Source organism: Rattus norvegicus, chromosome X (assembly GCF_021556685.1).
Source record: "Rattus norvegicus strain SHRSP/BbbUtx chromosome X, alternate assembly SHRSP_T2T, whole genome shotgun sequence".
Lineage (NCBI taxonomy): Eukaryota > Metazoa > Chordata > Mammalia > Rodentia > Muridae > Rattus > Rattus norvegicus.
Genome location: NC_141554.1, coordinates 110,277,610 through 110,299,934, shown reverse-complemented (window position 1 = coordinate 110,299,934; position 22,325 = coordinate 110,277,610). Strand labels below are relative to the sequence as shown.

The window sequence follows — 22,325 nt, the reverse complement described above, 5'->3', positions numbered from 1 at the left end:
GTTTCCCTGTGTTCTTTCTGGATTGCTTCTATTTCCATTTTTAATTCCTTCAACTGTTTGATTGTGTTTTCCTGGAATTCTTTCAGGGATTTTTGTGATTCCACTCTGTAGACTTCTACTTGTTTATTTATATTTTCCTGTGTTTCTCTAAGGGAGTTCTTCATGTCTTTCTTGAAGTCCTCCAGCATCATGATCAAATATGATTTTGAAACTAGATCTTGCTTTTCTGGTGTGTTTGGATATTCCGTGTTTGCTTTGGTGGGAGAATTGGGCTCCGATGATGCCATGTAGTCTTGGTTTCTGTTGCTTGGGTTCCTGCGCTTGCCTCTCGCCATCAGATTATCTCTAGTGTTACTTTGTGCTGCTATTTCTGACAGTGGCTAGACTGTCTTATAAGCCTGTGTGTCAGGAGTGCTGTAGACCTGTTTTCCTGTTTTCTTTCAGCCAGTTATGGGAACAGAGTGTTCTGCTTTTGGACTTGTAGTTTTTTCCTATCTACAGGTCTTCAGCTGTTCCTGTGGGTCTGTGTCTTGAGTTCACCAGGCAGATCGCTTAGAGCAGGAAGGTTTGTCTTACCTGTGGTCGCGAGGCTCAAGTTTGTTGGTGTGGTGTTGCTTATGAGCTCTCAGCAGGGGCCGCAACCAGGAAAATCTGTGCTGCCCTTTCCGGGAGCTTCTGTGCCCATGGTTCCAGATGGCGTTTGGTGTTTTCCTTTGGAATCAGTAATGTGGGCAGAGTGTAGTCTCTTCTGGTTTCCCAGGCGTGTCTGCCTCTCTGAAGGTTTAGCTCTCCCTCCCACGGGATTTGGGTGCAGAGAACTGTTTATCTTGTTGGTCCCTTCAGGTTCCGGTGGTGTCTTAGACACAGGGGACCTGCTGCTCCTGTGTCCTTATCTCCAGGAACCCAGAGGCCGTATACAGTTTCTTCTTGGGCCAGGGATGTGGGCAGGGGTGGGCAGTGTTGGTGGTCTCTTCCGCTCTGGAGTCTCAGGAGTGCCCACGTGTCCTGGCTGTGAGCTCTCTCTCCCATGGGGTTTGGGAGCAGTGAGCTGCTGCGGGCAGGGTTCCGAGAGTTTGGGAATCCCTTGTTCTCCTTTCTAAGAAGAACTGAAGCATCTACTCTTTGGTCTTCCAACTTCTTGAGTTTCATGTGGTCTGTGGATTATATCTTGGGTATTCCAAGCTTTTGGGCTAATATCGACTTCCAGTGAATACATACCATGTCTGTTCTTTTGTGCCTGGTTTATCTCACACAGCATGATATTTTCTACTTCCATCTATTTGTCTAAGAATTTCATGAAGTCATTGTTTTTAATTGCTGTATAGTTCTCCATTGTTTAAATGTACCACAATTTCTGTATCCACTACTCTGTTGAGGAACACGTGAGTTATTTTCAGTTTCTGACTATTATAAATAAGGTTGCTAGGAACATAGTAGAGTGTGTGTCCTTGTTATATGTTGGAGCATGTTTTGGGTATATGCTCAAGAGTGGTATAGCTTTGTCCTCAGGTGGAACAATGTCCAATTTCCTGAGGAACCACCAGACTCATTTCCAGAGTGGTTTAACCAGCTTGCAATCCTCCCAACAATGGACGAGTGTTCGTCTTTCTCCATATCCTTGCCAGCATCTGTTGTCAACTAAATTTTTGATGTTAGCCATTCTGACTGGTGTAAGGTGGACTATCAGGGTTGTTTTGATTTGCATTTCCCTGATGACTAATGATGGTGAACATTTCTTTAGGTGCTTCTCAGCCATTCGATATTCCTCAGTTGAGAATTCTTTGTTTAGCTCTGTACCCAATTTTTTTTAAATAGGGTGATTTGATTCTCTGGAGTCTAACTTCTTGACTTCTTTGTATAAATTGGATATTAGCCCTCCATGGGATGTAGGATTGGTAAATATCTTTTACCAATTTTTGGTTGCTGTTTTGTCCTAATGACAGTGTCCTTTGCCTTACAGAAGCTTTGCAATTTTATAAAGTCCCATTTGTCGATTCTTGATCTTAGAGCATAAGCCATTGGTGTTCTGTTCAGGAAAATTTCCCCAGTGCCCACGTGTGGCTCTTCCCCACTTTTTCTTCTATTAGTTTGAGTTTATCTGGTTTTATGTGGAGGACCTTGATTCATTTGGACTTGAGTTTGTACAGAACAATAAGAATGGATCTAATTGCATTTTTTTACATGCTGAACTAGCACCATTTGTTTAAAATGCTATCTTTTTTTCACTGGATGGTTTTATGTCCTTTGTCAAAGATCAAGTGACAATAGATGTGTGGGTTTATTTCTAGGTCTTCAATTAGATTCCATTGATCTACCTGCCTGTCTTTGTACTAATACCATACAATATTTTATCACTATTGCTCAGTAATACAGCTTCAGGTCAGGGATGATAATTTCCCCAGAAGTTCTTTTATTGTTGAAGACAGTTTTTGCTATCCTGGGTTTTTTGTTATACCAAATGAATTTAAAAATTGCTCTAACTTTATGAAGAATTGAGTTGGAATTTTGATGGGGATTGCATTGAATCTGTAGATCGCTTTTGGCAAGATGGCCACTTTTACAATATTAATCCTGCCAATCCTCAAGCATGGGAAATCTTTCCATTTTCTGAGATCTTCTTCAATTTTGTTCTTCATAGACTTGAAGTTCTTGGCATACAAATTTTTACTTACTGGCTTAGAGTCACACCGAGGTATTTTATATACATTGTGACTATTATGAAGGGTACGTTTCCCTAATTTCTATCTCAGCCTGTTTATCCTTTGAGTAGAGGAAGGCTACTGATTTGTTTCAGTTAATTTTATATCCGGCCACTTTCCTAAAGTTGTTTATTAAGTTTAGGATTTCTCTTGGGGAACTTTTGGGATCACTTAAGGACACTATCATATCACCTGCAAATAGTGATATTTTGACTTCTTCCTTTCCAATCTGTATCCCTTTGATCTCCTTTTGTTGTCTGATTGCTCTGGCTAGGACTTCAAGAACTATATTGAATAAGTAGGGTGTGGGCAGCCTGTCTAGTCCCTGACTTTAGTGGGATTGCTTCAAGTTTCTCTCCATTTAGTTTAATGTTAGCAACTGGTTTGCTGTATATGGCTTTTACTATGTTTAGATATGGGCCTTGAATTCCTATTCTTTCCGGGACTTTTATCATGAAGGGGTGTTGAATTTTGTCAAATGCTTTCTCAGCATCTAATGAGATGAGCATTTTTTTTCTTTAAGTTTGTTTATATACTGGTTTATGTTGATGGATTTCCATATATTGAACCATCCCTGCATTCCTGGGATGAAGCTTACTTGGTCATAATGGTTGATCATTTTGATGTGTTTTTAAATTCGGTTTGTGAGAATTTTATTGAATATTTTTGCATTGATATTTATACAGGAAATTGGTCTGAAGTTCTCTTTCTCTTTTTGGGTCTTTGTGTGGTTTAGGTATAAGCATAATTGTGGCTTCATGGAAAGAATTTGATAGTGTTCCTTCTCTTTCTATTTTTTGAAATAATTTAGACAGTATTGGTATTAGGTCTTGTATGAAGGTCTGAGAGAATTCTGCACTAAACACATCTTGTCCTAGGCTTTTTGTATTTGGGAGACTTTTAATGACTGCTTCTATTTCTTTAGGAGTTATGGGAATGTTTAAATAGTTTATCTGATCCTGATTTAACTTTGGTAACTGGTATCTGTCTAGAAATTGGTCCATTTCATCCAGATTTTCTAATTTTGTTGAGTAGGCTTTTGTCGTTGGATCTTATGGTATTTTGAATTTCCTCTGTTTCTGTTGTTAAGTCTTCCTTTTCATTTCTGATTTTGTTAATTTGTACACACTCTCTGTGCCCTCTGGTTAGTCTGGCTAAGAATTTATCTATCTTGTTAATTTTTCAAAGAACCAGCTCCTGGTTTTGTTGATTCTTTGTATCGTTCTCTTTGTTTCTACTTGGTTGATTTCAGCCCTGAATTTGATTATTTCCTGCTGGCTTCTCCTCTTCAGTGTAGTTGCTTCTTTTTGTTCTATACCTTTTAGGTATGCTATCAACCTGCCAATATACGCTCTCTCCAGTTTCTTTTTGGAAGCACTCAGAGCTATGGGTTTTCCTCTTAGCACTGCTTTCATTGTTTCCTATAATTTTGGGTATGTTGTGCCTTCATTTTCATTAAATTCTAAAAAGTTTTAATTTCTTTATTTCTTCCTTGATCAAGTTATAATTGAGTAGATCATTGTTCACCTTCCGTGTGTATATGGACTTTCTGGTTTTTGTACTTATTGAATAACTGTCTTATTCCATGATGATCTGATAGGATGCAAGGGATTATATCAGTTTTCTTTTATATGTTGAGGTCTGCTTTGTGACTGACTATATTGTCAATTTTGGAAAAGGTGCCATGGGGTTATGAGAAAAGGTGAATTCTTTTATTTTAGGATGAAATGTTCTATAATCTATAAATCCACATGGTTTATAACTTCTGTTAGTTTCTCTGCATCTATGTTTAGTTTCTGTTTCCATGATCTGTCCATTGATGAGAGTTGGGTGCTGAAATCTCCTACTATTATTGTGTGAGGTGCAATGTGTGTTTTGAGCTTTAGTAAGGTTTCTTTTAAGTATGTAGGTGCCCTTGTATTTGGGGCATAGATATTTAGGATTGAGAGTTCATCTTGGTGGATTTTTCCTTTGATGAATATGAAGTGTCCCTCCTTATCTTTTTTGATGACTTTTAGTTGAAAATTGATTTTATTTGATATTAGAATGGCTACTCCAGCTTGCTTCTTCCGACCATTTGCTTGGAAAGTTGTTTTCCAGCATTTCGCTCTGAAGTAGTGTCTGTCTTTGTCCCTGAGGTGTGTTTCCTATAGGCAGCAGAATGCAGGGTCCTCATTGCATATCCAGTTTGTTAATCTATGTCTTTTTATATGGGAGTTGAGACCATTGATGTTGAGAGATATTAAGGAATAGTGATTATTGCTTCCTGTTTTATTCATATTTGGATGTGAGGTTATGTTTGTGTGCTTTTCTTCTCTTTGTTTTGTTGCCAAGACAATTAGTTTCTTGCTTCTTCTAGGGTGTAGCTTGCCTCCTTATGTTGGGCTTTACCATTTATTATCCTTTGTAGGACTGGATTTGTAGAAAGATATTGTGTAAATTTGGTTTTGTCATGGAATATCTTGGATTCTCCATCTATGTTAATTGAGAGTTTTGCAGGATACAGTAACCTGGGCTAGCATTTGTGTTCTCTTAGGGTCTGTATGACATCTATCCAGGATCTTCTGGCTTTCATAGTCTCTGGAGAAAAGTCTGGTATGATTCTGATAAGTCTGCCTTTATATGTTACTTGACCTTTTTCCCTTACTGCTTTTAATATTCTTTCTTTCTTTTGTGCATTTGGTGTTTTGATTATTTTGTGATGGGAGGAATTTCTTTTCTGGTCCAATCTATTTGGAATTCTGTAGGCTTCTTGTGTGTTTATGAACATCTCTTTCTTTAGGTTAGAGAAGTGTTCTTCTATAATTTTGTTGAAGATACTTGCTGGCCCTTGAAGTTGGGAGTCTTCACTCTCTTCTATACCTATTATCCTTAGGTTTGATCTTCTCATTGTGTCCTGGATTTCCTGGATGTTTTGTGTTAGGAGCTTTTTGTGTTTTACATTTTCTTTGAAAGTTGTGTCAATGCTTTTTCTGGTAAGTTCTGCCTGTGAGATTTTCTCTTTTTTCTCTTGTATTCTGTTGATGATGTTTGCATCTATGACTCCTGATCTCTTGCCTAGGTTTTCTATCTCCAAGGTTGCCTCCCTTTGTGATTTCCAGTTTTAGATCTTGGATGGTTTTGTTCAATTCCTTCACCTTTTTGAAATTGTGTTTTCCTGTAATTCTTTAAGGTAATTTTGTGTTTCCTCTTTAAGGGTTTCTACCTGTTTACCTGTGTTGTTCTGTATTTCTTTAAGGGGGTTATTTATGTCCTTTTTAAAGATCTCTTACATCATCATGAGTCATGATTTAATTCAAAATCTTGCTTTTCTGGGTGTGTTGGTATATCTATGGCTTGCTGTTGTAGGGAAATTGGGTTCTGATGATCCCACGTGGACTTGGTTTCTGTTGGTTAGGTTCATGTTCTTGCCTCTTGCAGTCTGCTTATCTATGGTGTTAGCTGGTCTTGCAGTCTCTGACAGTGACTTGATCCTCCTGTAAGCCTGTGTGTCAGCATTCTTGGAGACACTCTTTCTCCCAGAGGTATCTGAGTACTGAGAGCTGTTTCACAGTGTCAGCACTGGGCATAGGTGGAAACCAGAAGAATCCTGTCCCAGACTGCTCCTCCGGTTCCTGTGTCCTAAGGGCTCGAGGTAGGTCCCTCAGAGCAGAAGTGGTGGTCTTACCACTGCTCTCAGGTGTGTCAGCTCCCTTGGACACCAGCTTTCATCCCTGGCTGCAGGCAGAAACCGGAAGGATCCTGTTCCAGATTCCTCCAAGCTCCTGTGTCCAGAGGGCTCTTGGTGGGTTCCTCTTGGGCCAGCAACGTGAGCAGAAGTGTTGGTCTCCCCACTTTTCTCAGGATTGTCTGAACTTCTGAAAGCCGTGCTCTCTCTCTCCACGGGATCTGTGGACAGAGAGCTGTGGTACTGTGTCAGCTCTGGTTGTAGGCAGAAACTGGAGGCATATCTTCATTCTTAATGTTGGTATTAATAGCTCTGAGTCTTGAAGATTTAAAGTTCTAAATTTGAACATTTAAATAAAAATACTTTATATTTCTGAGCAGTTACTATATTCATTGACAGAATAAAGTTTAAATGAGGTAGTGCATGCCAATGCCCTGTATTATAACATATCACATGCTAAAACTACATAATAAATACTATCATTATATTGCTGTTAACTCAATAGCCTATTTTTTCAGGTGCAATATCCATCAATTATCAAATACAAACATGATTAACATTTTTAGAGCTCTCCAGAAGTAACAGTTTATGTAGTTACAGCTCTAGAGCTGGAGCCATCTTTTTTGTCTCACGAAAAGGGTTTTAGCCATCACTATCATTCTTACAAAAAGAAAGCAGTGAAACCTACCAAAGATCAACAGTTCTCAGATGTCTCAGACAGTTAAGGCCATGGAGGAAACCTCTACCACAAGCATGGAACACAGAGAATCATAGCTATTAGGGAACATTAACTGGAGAGAGTAATTAAACATTAAAGCCCCCCCCCCAGCCTCTGAATTGAGCAAAGAAAAGTGGCCCCTCTAACACTTCTGGCCTTCCTTCCTTCCTTGATAGCAAAAGAGAAGAATAAAGATAATAGATAGGTCTGTGTGATAGTATCTGCCAAGAAACAATGCTATGCTAAAATGTTAAGACCCAATCACAAAAGCATAGAATACTTCCCCTACTTCGTACTATATTGGTAAAGTGATAAAAATTCAGAATTATGAAGTCAATCAGATGGTTCATGAGGTAAAGGTAATTATCATAAGCCTATTGACCTGAGTTCAATCCTAAAGACCAAATGGTAAAAACAGGAAATCAACTCCTGCCAGCCATCCTCTGATTTTAATACATGTGCTATAGCAAGTATGTGCACATACCACCACCACCCCGTACGAACACACACACAAAAATAAATGTATTTTAAAAAACAATTTAAGGATAATGCAGGATTGTAGCTTTGCAGCTGAAGTAATGATATGACTTGGGTCTTATTTTGAAGAAACTTCTTGAAAAAAAATGGAAAAAAAAGAAACAAAACCAGGGGTACATCAAGAACAAACACACCAGACTTTTATCTTCTAAAACCTAAAATTACACTAGGCAAAAGATAGAGACTATTAGCCAGAAAAAAAAGTAAAATTCTTACCTAAAGTCTCAGTAGACTCACTTTCTTTTATAAGGTAGTATATTATAAGAAAATATTATAAGGCACACCTATAATATGAAAAAATGTCCTGGAAATTAATCATCAGACTGATGTGTCAGATTTTTATTTTTTGCAAGCCTGGGGATAAAATAAGTATGATTTAAATGACTACGCTATTTAAAGTATATTGGTGATTCCAGTGGGAAAACTGGCACTATTTAAGAACAAAGGGGTAATGTGGACAGTTTGGGAATGAATAAAAAATGTTAGAAATCCAAACAGTAGAACGGAAATAAATAAGGCCTCTGTTATGACACCAGCACAATCCCTAACTACACCCCAATACTTGTTTTATACATGCTGATTGGTGTAGTCCTCATCCCTCATCAAGAAAGCCTCTTTTTGGAATAGACAGAGTGTTATAGAAAATCATTACATAACAAGATACAGAGATGTGAAATCCAGTCCAAACTGACACATCTATAACAAAACTCGTGAACTTAATTAAGGCTCAGGAATCATTGAAGAAAATGGGGCAGAAAGAGTAAGAGTCAGAGGGAGAGACGGTTTCTATGGGATTTTGTTTCCTAAAATGTCAAAGGAACTAAATCTGTGAAGTCTCATCTACATCATTACCTAAGTATGACCTGAACAAGGACTATGCCAACAGACATGCTAAAGTGGACAGATAAAGGTCATGAAGCCTCAATTCTGGACATACACACACACACACACACACACACACACACACACACACACTCACACACACAAACACATACTCACACAGACACACAACTACAACAAAAACAAAAAAATATTACAGGAAATTAAGGAGTATTAAGAGTGGAGAAGAAATAGTTTTCCCTTGGTAAGAACACACCAATTCCAATATCCAATGGTCATCTTTGAGACTATACATACAAGTAATACTATACATGTTGTATTTCTGCATATGAGAATATACACATGGGTGTGTGTGTATGTGTGTGTGTGTGTGTGTGTGTGTGTGTGTGTGTGTGTATGACTGTGATTAAAGAAAGCATAGACTATGATTTTGAATGAGATCAAAGGAAGTATATTGGGGGTTTAAATGGAGAAAAAGATAAAGGGAAATAATGTAATTATAAATCAAAAGCAAATACTATAATAACTATTTTCAGTCACACACACATACACACACACACACACACACACACACACACATACACACACAGACAACACAAATGTCGTTCAACTGGTGAAAAGTCAAACTCTTCATTCTTCAAAGAGAATCTTTGAAATTAATAAATACAAAATTAGTAAGTTAAGGGTGGAATACTTTATGGCTATAGAATATATAAATTTATTGCATTTTCAACAGTTATTTAACATTATCAAGCATTTTAGCTAGCCATTTTATTAGCAAAGAAAATGTAATGGTCCTTTGGGTTGTTGTATAATGAGGTCTCAAGAGCCATTTTTGGCTTTAAGAAAATAGTCACGGATAAAGCAAAATAAAATAAAATAACTTATCTCATTAACATAAGTGATGATATTAATAGATAATCATTGCTAAACTATTGGTTTTGGCTGTAAAATTAAGACTTTATTGTCCATTTAATATTTTTAATTTTGGAGAATATATATATATACATATATATATATTACTTATACTATTTCACCCTCAGTATCTTCTCTCCAATGCCTATCACCCCACCATAAAACATTATTTCTCAAATTTCTAGCCTCTTCGTTGTATGTGTGTGAGTATGTGTGTGTGCGCACATGTAAATATACATATATATAAATACATTTATGCATGTATCTGTGTATATATTTATAACTTGGTAAGTTCATTTATTGATGCTCATAAGTATGCATACACATTTAGAACTGCTCAGGACTGGCTAACCTTCAGAGGACTTGTCTCTGGAGAAGATTGATTCTCTATCTTTTAGTGCATATAATTGGAGCCCCGTGAGATTTCCCCATTCATTTTAGTACTGTGATTTTGCTTTAGCAAAAAAGTTTAGCTGCTTTTTGCATCAGAGACCATTACAGAAAACCACTACCGATTAAATGTAGAACTCAACTGACCATAGGGTGCCCAACCTCATGTGGTACATAAACAACACCACCTCTAAATGTAAAGCTCAGGAAATACCCTGAGAGAAATGGCAGAAAGATGGTAGGAGTTAGAGTAACAAGATAGCTGCTAGGAGATAGTTCCCTCAATATATGACAAGGAAACTGTACCTATGAAGTTTCAACAATATAGTAGCTTAAACAGGACTTGAAAATTGAAAAAAAAAACAAACAGTTTTTCTTTCTTTCGAGACAAGGGTTCTAGTTCTAGTCTCGGAACTAACTGTGCAAAGCAAGCTGGCCATAAATTCAGATAACCCTCTTCCTCAGCTTTCTGAGTGCTGAGATCTTGTCCAAATCCTGCCATTTTAGCTGATGCTGTTTTCCATATTTCCTAATAACTGACATAATCAATTTCCTTTTATGAATGATATTTCTAATATATTCTTGAAAGTTTGGAGATATATATATATATATATATATATATATATATATATATATATATATACCTAGAAACTGTATGAATGTGTTTTTCAGTTTCAAAATTATTAATTCACATTAAACTGTGATGTTTTCCCTGCAAAGATAAACTTTAACTTTAAATCTCTGTTAATTAAGGTCGTATTTCATATTCTTCCATAAAATCACTTACATCTCTTCTAATGTTACTAAATTCTTGAGTGTCTTACAGTTTGTCACTATTGTAAATGAGGCATTTTATTTTTCTCTATTATACATTTAATTTGTAATTGCAGCAGAAATATAATGAAATATTTCAGTAATCTATCTTATTGGATTACCTCAGTTTTATTTTTGTTTTGTGGTTGTTTTATCCCTTGGACTATATAAATATCAAATAATCAAAAATTAAGACATTCTCTCTCTCCAGTTTTGAAATTTATATAACACATTTTATTCAAGTTTATTACTATGACCATTATTAAGTTAAAAGTTATATTAAATGATAGTACAAACAGAGAGTGTCCCTATTGTGTGTGTCAGGGCAGATATATTCATGTTTACAACAATTAATATTGAAACCTTTGAGTAATAAAAATAAAACATTTATAAAATCACAAGTAAAAGAATTGTTAAACAATGTACCCTACATCCTATGATCCATTAAAAAATAGGGACTATGGATTTAGCTTAGTGGAACAGCATGTGCTCAGTAAGTGTGGGGTTCTGAGTTCAATCCTCACCACTAGAAAGCAAATAATTAGGCTAAAAATTTTGACCATAGAAGAATATTTATGTTTGTGTGTCAGGCAGAGTGCTGAAGACTAGTCTACACAGCAAGATACTGTTTTTATAAAAATGGGGGACAAGATAACATGTTTGTGTAGGTATGCAAATAACTATGGCCTAAGATAGAATATGTATGTTGTGGCTTCAAGGAAAGTTTATGCATATTGAGAGAAGATGTAAAAGCAAGTGAAGGCAGGAGGCAGGGGAACAGAGTATAAAATAATGCATTATGCAAGTGTTTTATGTGAGCTGATATAGTTAAACACAGTGGAAGGAAAAGCTGCAAATATCTTTATAAGTCCTGCACATTGCCTGTTTTCTCAAAATGATCTGTTTTACACACACACACACACACACACACACACACACACACACACACACACAGAGAGAGACAGAGAGAGACAGAGACAGAGACAGAGACAGAGACAGAGAGACAGAGAGAGATTTTAAATATAAATACTCTTTAACAAAAATACTTAGAAGCATTTGAATTTAAGATTATTTTAGATTCTGAAATGTTAGCATATACCTAACAAGCAGTCTTGAATACAGAGACCAAAGATAAGTACAAAATTCACTTAAAGACAACTTTATGTAGCACTTAGTAACTTTATATGTGAAGCAAAGATGGTTTGTATTTTTCCACTTGTGTCATCATTGCTCAAAATGCTTCATATTTTTTTTATTAACTTGAGTATTTCTTATATACATTTCAAGTGTTATTCCCTTTCCCGGTATCCGGGCAAACATCCCCCCCCTCCCCTTCCTTATGGGTGTTCCCCTCCCAACCCTCCCCCCATTGCCGCCCTCCCCCCACCAGTCTAGTTCACTGGGGGTTCAGTCTTAGCAGGACCCAGGGCTTCCCCTTCCACTGGTGCTCTTACGAGGATATGCATTGCTACCTATGAGGTCAGAGTCCAGGGTCAGTCCATGTATAGTCTTTGGGTAGGGGCTTAGTCCCTGGAAGCTCTGGTTGCTTGGCATTGTTGTACATATGGAGTCTCGAGCCCCTTCAAGCTCTTCCAGTTCTTTCTCTGATTCCTTCAACGGGGGTCCTATTCTCAGTTCAGTGGTTTGCTGCTGGCATTCGCCTCTGTATTTGCTGTATTCTGGCTGTGTCTCTTAGGAGCAATCTACATCCGGCTCCTGTCGGTCTGCACTTCTTTGCTTCATCCATCTTGTCTAATTGGGTGGCTATATATGTATGGGCCACATGTGGGGCAGACTCTGAATGGGTTTTCCTTCAGTCTCTGTTTTAATCTTTGCCTCTCTCTTCCCTGCCAAGGGTATTCTTGTTCCCCTTTTAAAGAAGGAGTGAAGCATTCACATTTTGATCATCCGTCTTGAGTTTCATTTGCTCTAGGCATCTAGGGTAATTCAAGCATTTGGGCTAATAGCCACTTATCAATGAGTGCATACCATGTATGTCTTTCTGTGATTGAGTTAGCTCACTCAGGATGATGTTTTCCAGTTCCAACCATTTGCCTACGAATTTCATAAAGTCGTTGTTTTTGATAGCTGAGTAATATTCCATTGTGTAGATGTACCACATTTTCTGTATCCATTCCTCTGTTGAAGGGCATCTGGGTTCTTTCCAGCTTCTGGCTATTATAAATAAGGCTGCAATGAACATAGTGGAGCACGTGTCTTTTTTATATGTTGGGGCATCTTTTGGGTATATGCCCAAGAGAGGTATAGTTGGATCCTCAGGCAGTTCAATGTCCAATTTTCTGAGGATTCTCCAGACTGATTTCCAGAATGGTTGTACCAGTTTGCAATCCCACCAACAATGGAGGAGTGTTCCTCTTCCTCCACATCCTCGCCAGCATCTGTTGTCCCCTGAGTTTTTGATCTTAAATGCTTCATATTTTTTGAGCAGTTCAAATGTTGACATCTTAAATTAGTGATGACCAACATGAACATACAGGTATGTGCACACATTCATTTCTTTTCACTGTTCTTTGCGCTTTGGGTAACATTTTGGAAATGGTGTTAAAATAAATCTTACCACAATTTAAGCAAGTCATTCAGTCTTTTGTCCTCAGTTTCTTCATATATAAGAAATCGAATTGGAGGGGCTGGGGATTTAGCTCAGTGGTAGAGCGCTTACCTAGGAAGGGCAAGGTCCTGGGTTCGGTCCCCAGCTCCGAAAAAAAGAACCAAAAAAAAGAAATCAAATTGGAAAAGCTGCAAGGTCCCTATAATATAATTTCTGCTATTTGGTTTCACTTTCATTTTGAGCAACCAATATTTGCCATACTTGTTAATTTTAGTCTCTTTGGACATTCATAACCCTGCAGAATCTTGCAGAAGTATTTAGGTTTTTTTCTGGAGCAATGATTAGTATAGAAACTTCTGGTTGCATTGGTGATGTGAGTAAGCCATGTGTGTAGAAGAGCTTGCTATTCAGTGGACTGATCATTATGGTAATGTGATAATACTTGCTGTTTTGTGGAAGTTCATGATTTGAGCCCAGTTGCCTACCTCTTAGTTTAGTGATCCTCTATAAGTTGTATCACATTCTTTATCTGTATAAAGTCAGATAACAACCACCAATGAATAGCTTCATATCCTTTATCTAAATGATGGAGTTCAAATATAGGACATAAGTTACCATCCGCTGATACCTCAGATTGACAAGGTAACCATAATCGAGTTACTGTTAGGTTAATATATATGCCACCCTCTATGAGAAAGTAAAATAGGAATTTATATGCCAGTGATCTACAACACTTTGGAGCACCTTTTAGGAGTTAATGTTGTATAAACATTTGATCTCCTGGTTTTCAGCCCTAAATTGGTGAAAAGGGGCCTGGAAGAGCTAACATGCTTGGGTCATGTTGTCATCTCACTTCTATCTACCATATTATCACTTTCATAGTTTACAGTCATGTAAAAAGGCTGTGCTATCTATAATGTGTTAAGAAACTATTAAATAAGCCTGCCTTCTCAGTTTTTCTTTTGGTGAAAAACATGCATGTGTATTGCCCTTGACTCAATACAACGATGTTATTAGTCAGGAGTAGAAGCTACTCTTACATGCTTTGGTTGAAACATATCCTTCTTAGAGCGTTGAGGAGAGCCAGTCTATTTATACATTGCCTCCAGGAGAATGGGGCCTTGAGTTTACTTTGCTCACTATACCATTGACAGTTCCTACTATGGTGTTTCACCCAGGTTATCACCTAGAAAGTAAGCACTGAACCAGTGGTCCATTGACCAAATGAAAAAATATGAAATCATTTATTCTCAGTCACTATCAATTATAACTAATTAAAAACATTCATAATTAGTCAGGCCTAGCAAAAACAAGGAAATTCAAACTGCCATCCTTTTCCTTATTAACATTGGGCTACCAATTCAAGCATCTATTTGAGCTAGAAGAATATTGCATGTCAAAATACATTTTTTGTGTGTTTGCACTAACAGTATTCTTGGAAAGCTACAAGTCCCTTTCTTTTAGAAATTGGATAAATGAAATGTAAACTTGCTGAGAAAATACAGGGATGAGAAGGAGGGGAACAACACATGATAATAAAATGGCATAGCAAAAATACATATATTCTATACATGTATGAAAATGTTATAATGGAACCTATCATATAAACGTAATACATTTGGCTGAAAAGTAATGTAACAAAAGATGAAGGAAAATAAAAAAAACAGACTTCATGCATATGAAAACTGTTATTAGAGAATTAAGGTATTAAATGCTGCTCTTAGTTCAGCAAAGAAAATATTCTTCCTCTCATTTCTAAAAAGTTAATAAAAGCCGTGCAATGTTCTACCCCTGTGTCTAACCTACATTCATATATTATCAGCAAGAATTTCTAAAAGTGTAGCTCTTCTCCTGTCCTCCTTCTGTTGACCAATGAATTTCAATAGAAGTCAGTTAGGCCACTTACTTGTATCTCTTGCATTATATGCACAGACAAAATTGACTTGCTCATCCATCTTTATGAATACATTCCCAGTGCTACCAGCTAAGTCTCACTTCTGTGATATACATTGGAAGGGGATGGTAGCCTTTAGAGATCACCACCAACATATTGCCCACAATCTTGGAAACTCACAAGAGAATGTGAGAGTAACAGTATTAGAGAGACGATCAAAGGAATAGAGAGGAACAGAATGGAAACCAGAGTATAAAAGATTGCATACTTGAAAAGACAGCTACAAAGGGATAGGGAAATATGTTTTCACTGCAAAACACTAGAAATAAGACATAAGACATTTCAAAATTAGGTTTTGTCCTAGAATGAACTCTGCAAAAATATATTCTCCACTTTACATAGCAGTTCTGTAGTCAGAGAAAAGTCCCTTCCTTTTTTGCCAGGTAGGAAATACACAGACTTCAAAAGGATACAGAGTTGGGTACACAAATATTAACTTCATGAAGGAAATAGGTTTGTTTGTTTGTTTGTTTATTTATTTATTTATTTCCCCTCCTGGTCTACTCTCCGACTGTTCCACATCCCATACTTCCTCTCCCCACCCCCACCCACATGCCTGTCTCCACAAGGATGTCCCCACCCCACCAGACCTCTAAACTCCCTGGGGCCTCCAGTCTCTTGAGGGTTAGGTGCATCTTCTCTGAATGAACACAGACCCTGCAGTCCTCTGCTGTATATGTGTTGGGGGCCTCATCTCACCTGGTGTATGCTGCCTGGTTGGTGATCCAGTGTCTGAGAGATCTCAGGGGTCCAGGTTAGTTGAGACTGCTGGTCCTTCTACAGGGTTGCTCTCCTCCTCAGCTTCTTCTAGCTTTTCTCTAATTCAACCACATGGGTCACCAGCTTCTGTTCATTGGTTGGGTGTACATATCTGCATCTGACTCTTTCAGCTGCTTGTTAGGTCTTTTGGAGGGCAATCATGATAGGCCCCTTTTTTGTGAATGCCCCATAGCTGAGTAATTGTGTCAGGTCTTGGGGCCTCCCCTTGAGCTGAATCCTACCTTGGACCTGTTGCTGGACCTGCTTTCCCTCAGGATCTTCTCTATTTTCAACCCAGAATTTCTTCCAGACAGGAACAATTATGGATCAGCATTTTGAGTGTGGTATGGCAAATCCATTCCTCACTTGATGCCCAGTCTTTCTGTTGGAGGTGGGCTCAACAAGTTCCCTCTCCCCAATGTAGGGCATTTCATCTAGGGTCCCCCCCCCACCCTGAGTCCTGAGAGTCTATCAATTTTCAGTTCTCTGGAACATTCTGGAGGGACTTCCCAACCTCCTTCCTCCAGAGCTTGCCTGTTTCCATTCTTTGTGCTGGCCCTCAGGGCTTCAGTCCTTTTCCCCCACCCAATACCAAAGCATTTTACCCTCTCCCCCACCCTCAACCCCTTTCCTTTCCCTGTCTCTGCCTCCCTACCCCCTTGTGGTTGCTTTCTTCTCTCTCCCAAGTGGGACTGAGTAGCCTCACTTGGACCATTCAACTTGACCCTTTTTGAGTTCTGTGTACTGTGTTTTGGGTATTCTGTTTTGTTTTGTTTTGTTTTTGGCTAGTATTCACTTATTAGTGAGAACATATCATGCATGTCCTTTTGTGTCTGAGTTACCTCACTCAAGATGATATTTTCTAGTTCCATCCATTTACCTGCAAATCTCAGGATGTCCTCATTCTTAATAGCTGAGCAGTATTCCATTGTGTAAATGAACCACATTTTCTGTATCCATTCTTCCATTACAGGACATCTGAGTTGTTTCCAGCTTCCGATTATCACAGATAAGGTCACTAGGAACATAGTGGAGCACGTGCCCCTGTGGCATGGTGAGGCATCTTTTGAGTATACGCCCAAGAATGGTATAGCTGGGTTTTCAGGTAGATCTATGTCTAATTTTCTGAGTAACTTCCAGATTGACTTCCAGAGTGGTTATATCTGTTTGTAATACCACAGGCAATGGAGAAGTGATCCTCTTTCTCCATATCCTTGCCAACATGTGTTGGCACCTGAGGTTTTGATCTTGGCCATTCTGACTGGTGTAAGGGGGATTCTTGGGGTTGTCTTGATTTGTATTTCTCTGATCACTAAATACTTTGAACATTTCTTTAGATGCTTCTCAGCCATTCGAGATTCCTCTGTTGTGAATTCTGGGTTTAGTTCTATACTCTATTTTTTGATTGGGTTATTTGTTTTTTTGGTGGTTACCTTCTTGAGTTCTTTATATATTTTGGATATTAGTCCTCTAACAGATGTGGGGTTAGTGAAGATTTTTTTCCCAATCTGTAGGTTGCCAATTTGACTTATTGACTATGTCCTTTGTCTATCAGAAGCTTTCCAGTTTCATGAGGTCCCATTTATCAATTCTTGATCTTAGAGTATGAGCCATTTGAGTTCTGAGTAGGATATTACTCCCTGTGTCAATTAGTTCATGGCTCTTTCCCACTTTCTCTTCTATTAGATTCAGTGTATCTGATTTCATATTGAGGTCCTTGATTCACTTGAACTTGAGCTTTGTGCGTGATGACAAATCTGAGTCTATGTTCATTTTTCTACATACAGACATCCAGTTAGACAAGCACCATTTACTGAAGATGCTTTCTTTTTTCCATTTTATATTTTTGGCTTCTTTTTCAATGATCAAGTGTGCATGAAGTATGTGGTTTTATTTCTGGATCTTCAATTCTATTCTATTGATTAACTTGTCTGTCTCTGGACCAGTAACTTGCAGTTTTTGTCACTATTACTCTGTAGTAGAGTTTGAGGTCAAGGATTGTAATCCCTTTAAGCATTCTGTTTGTTTGTTTGTCTGTTTGTTTTTTCCCAGATAAATTTGTGAATGGCTCTTTCCATGTCTTTGAAGAATTGTATTAGAATTTTAAGGGGAATTGCATTGAATGTGTAGGTTGCCTTTGATAGGATGGCCATTTTGAATTATGTTAATTCTGCCAATCCATGTGCATGGGAGATCTCTCCATTTTCTGAGGTCTTCTTTGATTTCTTTTTGGAGAGACTTGAATTTCTTATCATACAGATCTTTCACTCACTTGGTTAGAGTTATCCCAAGATTTTTTATATTATCTCGGGCTATAGTGAAGAGAGATTTTTGCCCTAATTTCTTTCTCAGCATGTTTATCATTTGTATAAAGTAAGGCTACTGATTTATTTGATTTAAATTTATATCTGGCCACTTTGCTGAAGTTGTTTAGCAGCTGGAGAAGTTCTCCAGTAGAATTTTGGGGGGTCTCTTATGTATACTATAATATCATCTGCAAATAGTGATATCTTGACCAGACCTCTGGAACAGCCCACATAGAGACAGGCACTGCACTGTTCATGCTTGCAAGTGAGAGTTACAGAACACGTTCACACTTGCCCTAATAAAAGTAACTAGAGACAGTCAAAAAAAACTTCTTTGCCAATTTGTATCCCCTTTATCTCTTTTTGTTTTCTCATTGTTCTAGCTAGCACTTGAGTACTATATTGAATAGACATAGGGAGAGTGAGCATCCTTGTCTTGTCCCTGATTTTAGTGGGATTTTGTCAAATATCTTTTAAATTTGATTTTGGATGTTTGTTTGCAGTAAATTGCTTTTATTATGCTTGGGTATGGGCCTTGAATTCCTGATCTCTCCAATACTTATAACATGAAGGGGTGTTGAATTTTGTCAAATGTTTTTTCTTCACCTAAGGAGATGATCATGTGATTTTTTTCTTTGACTTTGTTTATATGGTGGATTACATTAATGGATTTTCATATATTGAACCATCCTTGCATCCCTGGAATGAAGCCTACTTGATAATGGTGAATGATGGTTTTGATGTGTTCTTGGATTCAGTTTGCAAGAATTTTATTGACTATTTTTGCATCAATATTCATGAGGGAAATTGGTTTGAAGTTCTCTTTTTTTGGCAGGGTCCTTGTGTGGTTTAGGTATAAACATAATTGTGGTTTCATAGAATGAATTAGGTAGTATTCCTTCTGTTTCTATTTTATGGAATAGTTTGAGGAATATTGGTATTAGGTCTTTTTGAAGGTCTGGTAGAATTCTGAACTAAATCGATCTGTCCCTGGGCTTTTTTTGGTTGGAAGGTTTTTAATGAACTTTTCCTTTTCTTTATGGAATATGGGCCTGTTTAGAAAGTTTACTTTTGATTTAACTTTGGTATGTAGTATCTGTCTAGAAAACCATCCATTTTAATCTAGGTTTTTGAGTATAGGCTTTTGTAGTAGGATCGGATGATTTTTTTTTAATTCCTTCATTGCTGTTGTTTTGTCTCCCTTTTCATTTCTGATTTTGTTAATTTGAATACTGCCTCTGGGCCTTTCAGTTAGTTTGGCTAGGGCTTTATCTATCTTGTTGATTCTCTCAAAGAACCAGCTTTTGGTTTTGCTGATTCTTTGTATCGTTCTCTTTGTTTCTATTTGGTTGATTTCAGCCCTGAGTTTGACTATTTCTTGCCTTCTACTCCTCTTGGGTGAGTTTACGTCTTCTTATTCTAGAGCTCTCAGGTGTGCAGTTAAGTTGCTAGTGTAAAATCTCTCTAGTTTCTTTACCGGTGTACTTAGTGCTATGAATTTTCCTCTTAGCACTGCTTGCATTGTGTCCCATAAGTTTAAGTATGATATGTCAACATTTTCATTAAATTCCAGGAAGTCTTTAATTTCTTTTTTATCCCTGACCAAATTATCATTGAGTAGAGTGTTTCCACATGTATGCAGGTTTTTTGTTGCTTTTCCTGTTACTGAAGACCAGCTTTAGGCCATGGTGATCTGATAGGATACGTGGGATTATTTCAATCTTCATGTACTGGTTGAAGGTTGTTTTGTGACCAATTATATGGTCAGTTTTGGAGAAGGTACCATGAGGTGCTGAAAAGGAGTATACTTTTGGTTTAGGGTGAAATGTTGTGGAGATATCTGTTAAATCCATTTGTTCCATTTTTTTTCTTTTCCTTTTTTTTTCTGAGCTGGGGACCGAACCCAGGGCCTTGCACTTGCTAGGCAAGCGCTCTACCACTGAGCTAAATCTCCAACCCCCAATCCATTTGTTTCATAACCTCTATAAGTTTCACTGTGTCTCTGTTAAGTTTCTGTTTCAATGACCCGTTCATTGGTAAGAGTCGTGTGTTAAAGTCTCCCACTATTATTTTTCTGGGGTTCATTGTGTGCTTTGAGCTTTAGTAAAGTTTCTTTTATGAATGTGGTTACCCTTGCATTTGGAGCATAGATGTTCAAAATTGAGACTTTCTCTTGGTGGATTTTCCCTTTAAGGAAATAGTTTTTCACTACCTCAAAACATTTTCAGGTGTTCGTTTGAATCATCATATGATAATCAATGGTCAACAAAACATTTGAATGCCTTGGAGGTTCTTTAGTGTCATATCCAAAATGAAAGGCACACACTATTATGTAGTTTTTCTGTCTAAGTCTTTAGTCTCTTTTTCCACAAAATGGAGATAAAATATTTATATAGAAGTTCTAAGCATGAAGTCAATCCACAGAACAAGTATTTAATGAAACAAAGGGAAAATGCAAATTTTACTGAATAAAAAAAAAAAACAGAACCAACCAAACAAACAAAGAACCAACCAACCAAACAAACAAACAAAAATCAGGGAACATTGGTACATACAACTAATGAATAAAGACAGTGTGTTATACAGATAGAGTGTAGTGGTATTTTGGGAAAAGGAATGAAATCCTGGAATTCCTGTCATTTGTGAAAACATGGTGAGAACTAGAGATTGCTATATTAACTGATGTCAGGCGCAGAGAGACAGGCACCAAATGACTTTACTCACATGCAGAATGCAAGTTGAGAAGTTGAGAGCAGAACTCACAGTGTAGGGGAGGAGGAAAGGGGGAGATTGTGGTTAACTGCATGAATTTACATTTATATACGATCAATAGTTTGTGATATAATATTATGTTATAGTAAGTTGACTATAATTAACAAGGTATTTAAATTTTTAAAATTAACTAAAAGAAAGTATTTTGAACATTCTCACCACAAACAAATGATACTTGCCTGAGGAGATAGATTCTTTAATCTAATATAAATATTACAATATAAATATTGCAAAATGTACACATGCATTAAACATCACATTATCCAACTCTTCCATACAATTTTATGCTTTTCTATCAATTAACATAAATTTTAATTTAATAAACTAGATTTTAGACACTATTATTCGGGCAGATATTAGACATCTTTTTGTTCTGGATTTATTGGCTCATTTGTAGAGGGGAGTGAGGGGCAGCATTTCCCCGGGAGTAAGTAGCTAGGGGTGTTGAAAGACATAAATAAAGGGGAAGAAGGAAGTTAGCAGAAGATAAGAAGATGAGATAGAATGAATTACTTCACAAAGAACTTGTTGACCTTGAATTTACCTTCAGCTGCTATCTCTGGTATAGGTCAACTCTCCTTTCCCTCCTGTAAATTTGAAGTGAACTCTTTGTTTACTTCTTTTTGTGTGGAGGAGCATGGCTAGTTTTCACCCACCCACCCATTATATTATAGAAAAATTATATATAAAGAAAAATGAATCATTGTAGAAAAGCATAGTAATTAAGAAAATGCTAACTCAGGCTAGAGAGATGGCTCAGTAGTTAAGACCACCGACTGCTCTTCCAGAAGTCCTGAGTTCAATTCCTAACAACCACATGGTGGGTCACAACATCTATAATGGAATCCGATGCCCTCTTCTGCTGTGTTGTGGTGAGCACACATACACACACAATAACTAAATTTAATACGTTGCATTTTCTAAGATTATTTTTCTTTATTAAATAAGAATAAAAACACTTACCATACAGAATTGTATTGACATTTAGATAGGATAGTGTGGAGACCAAACTTATTGTAGGGAATGGAATATAATTATTACTTACTAGATATGAAGGATTTTAATGATAGCATGAAAGGTCCCATTAAATTTTGATAGTCTCCTTGAGGGAATAAATGTTATTTGTAATAATATCTTTCCTAAGAAAAAAGAAAGAGTGGAAGTGAGCACATTCTCCTGGTATCTGTTAGTAAGTTACTCCAAGTATGAAAATGAACATGTTTCCAAATGTAAATTATCAAAGCTTTGAATGTTCAGGTATAGGAAACCTTGGGAAGTTTAGAGCCACAGAATCCTGTAGAAACAACCAAATTCAAACTTTTATGAAATCGGGTCTAATAATAGACACATCGCCTGTAAGAAATATACTTGAAAACCTGTGGTTAA

At 37.2% G+C, this 22,325-nt stretch overlaps 1 protein-coding gene across 2 annotated transcripts in view; it reads right to left on the bottom strand.

Annotated features, from left to right (window-relative positions):
• Il1rapl2 (interleukin 1 receptor accessory protein-like 2) overlaps positions 1-22,325 on the bottom strand; it is a 1,310,993-nt gene that overhangs the window by 632,939 nt on the left and 655,729 nt on the right.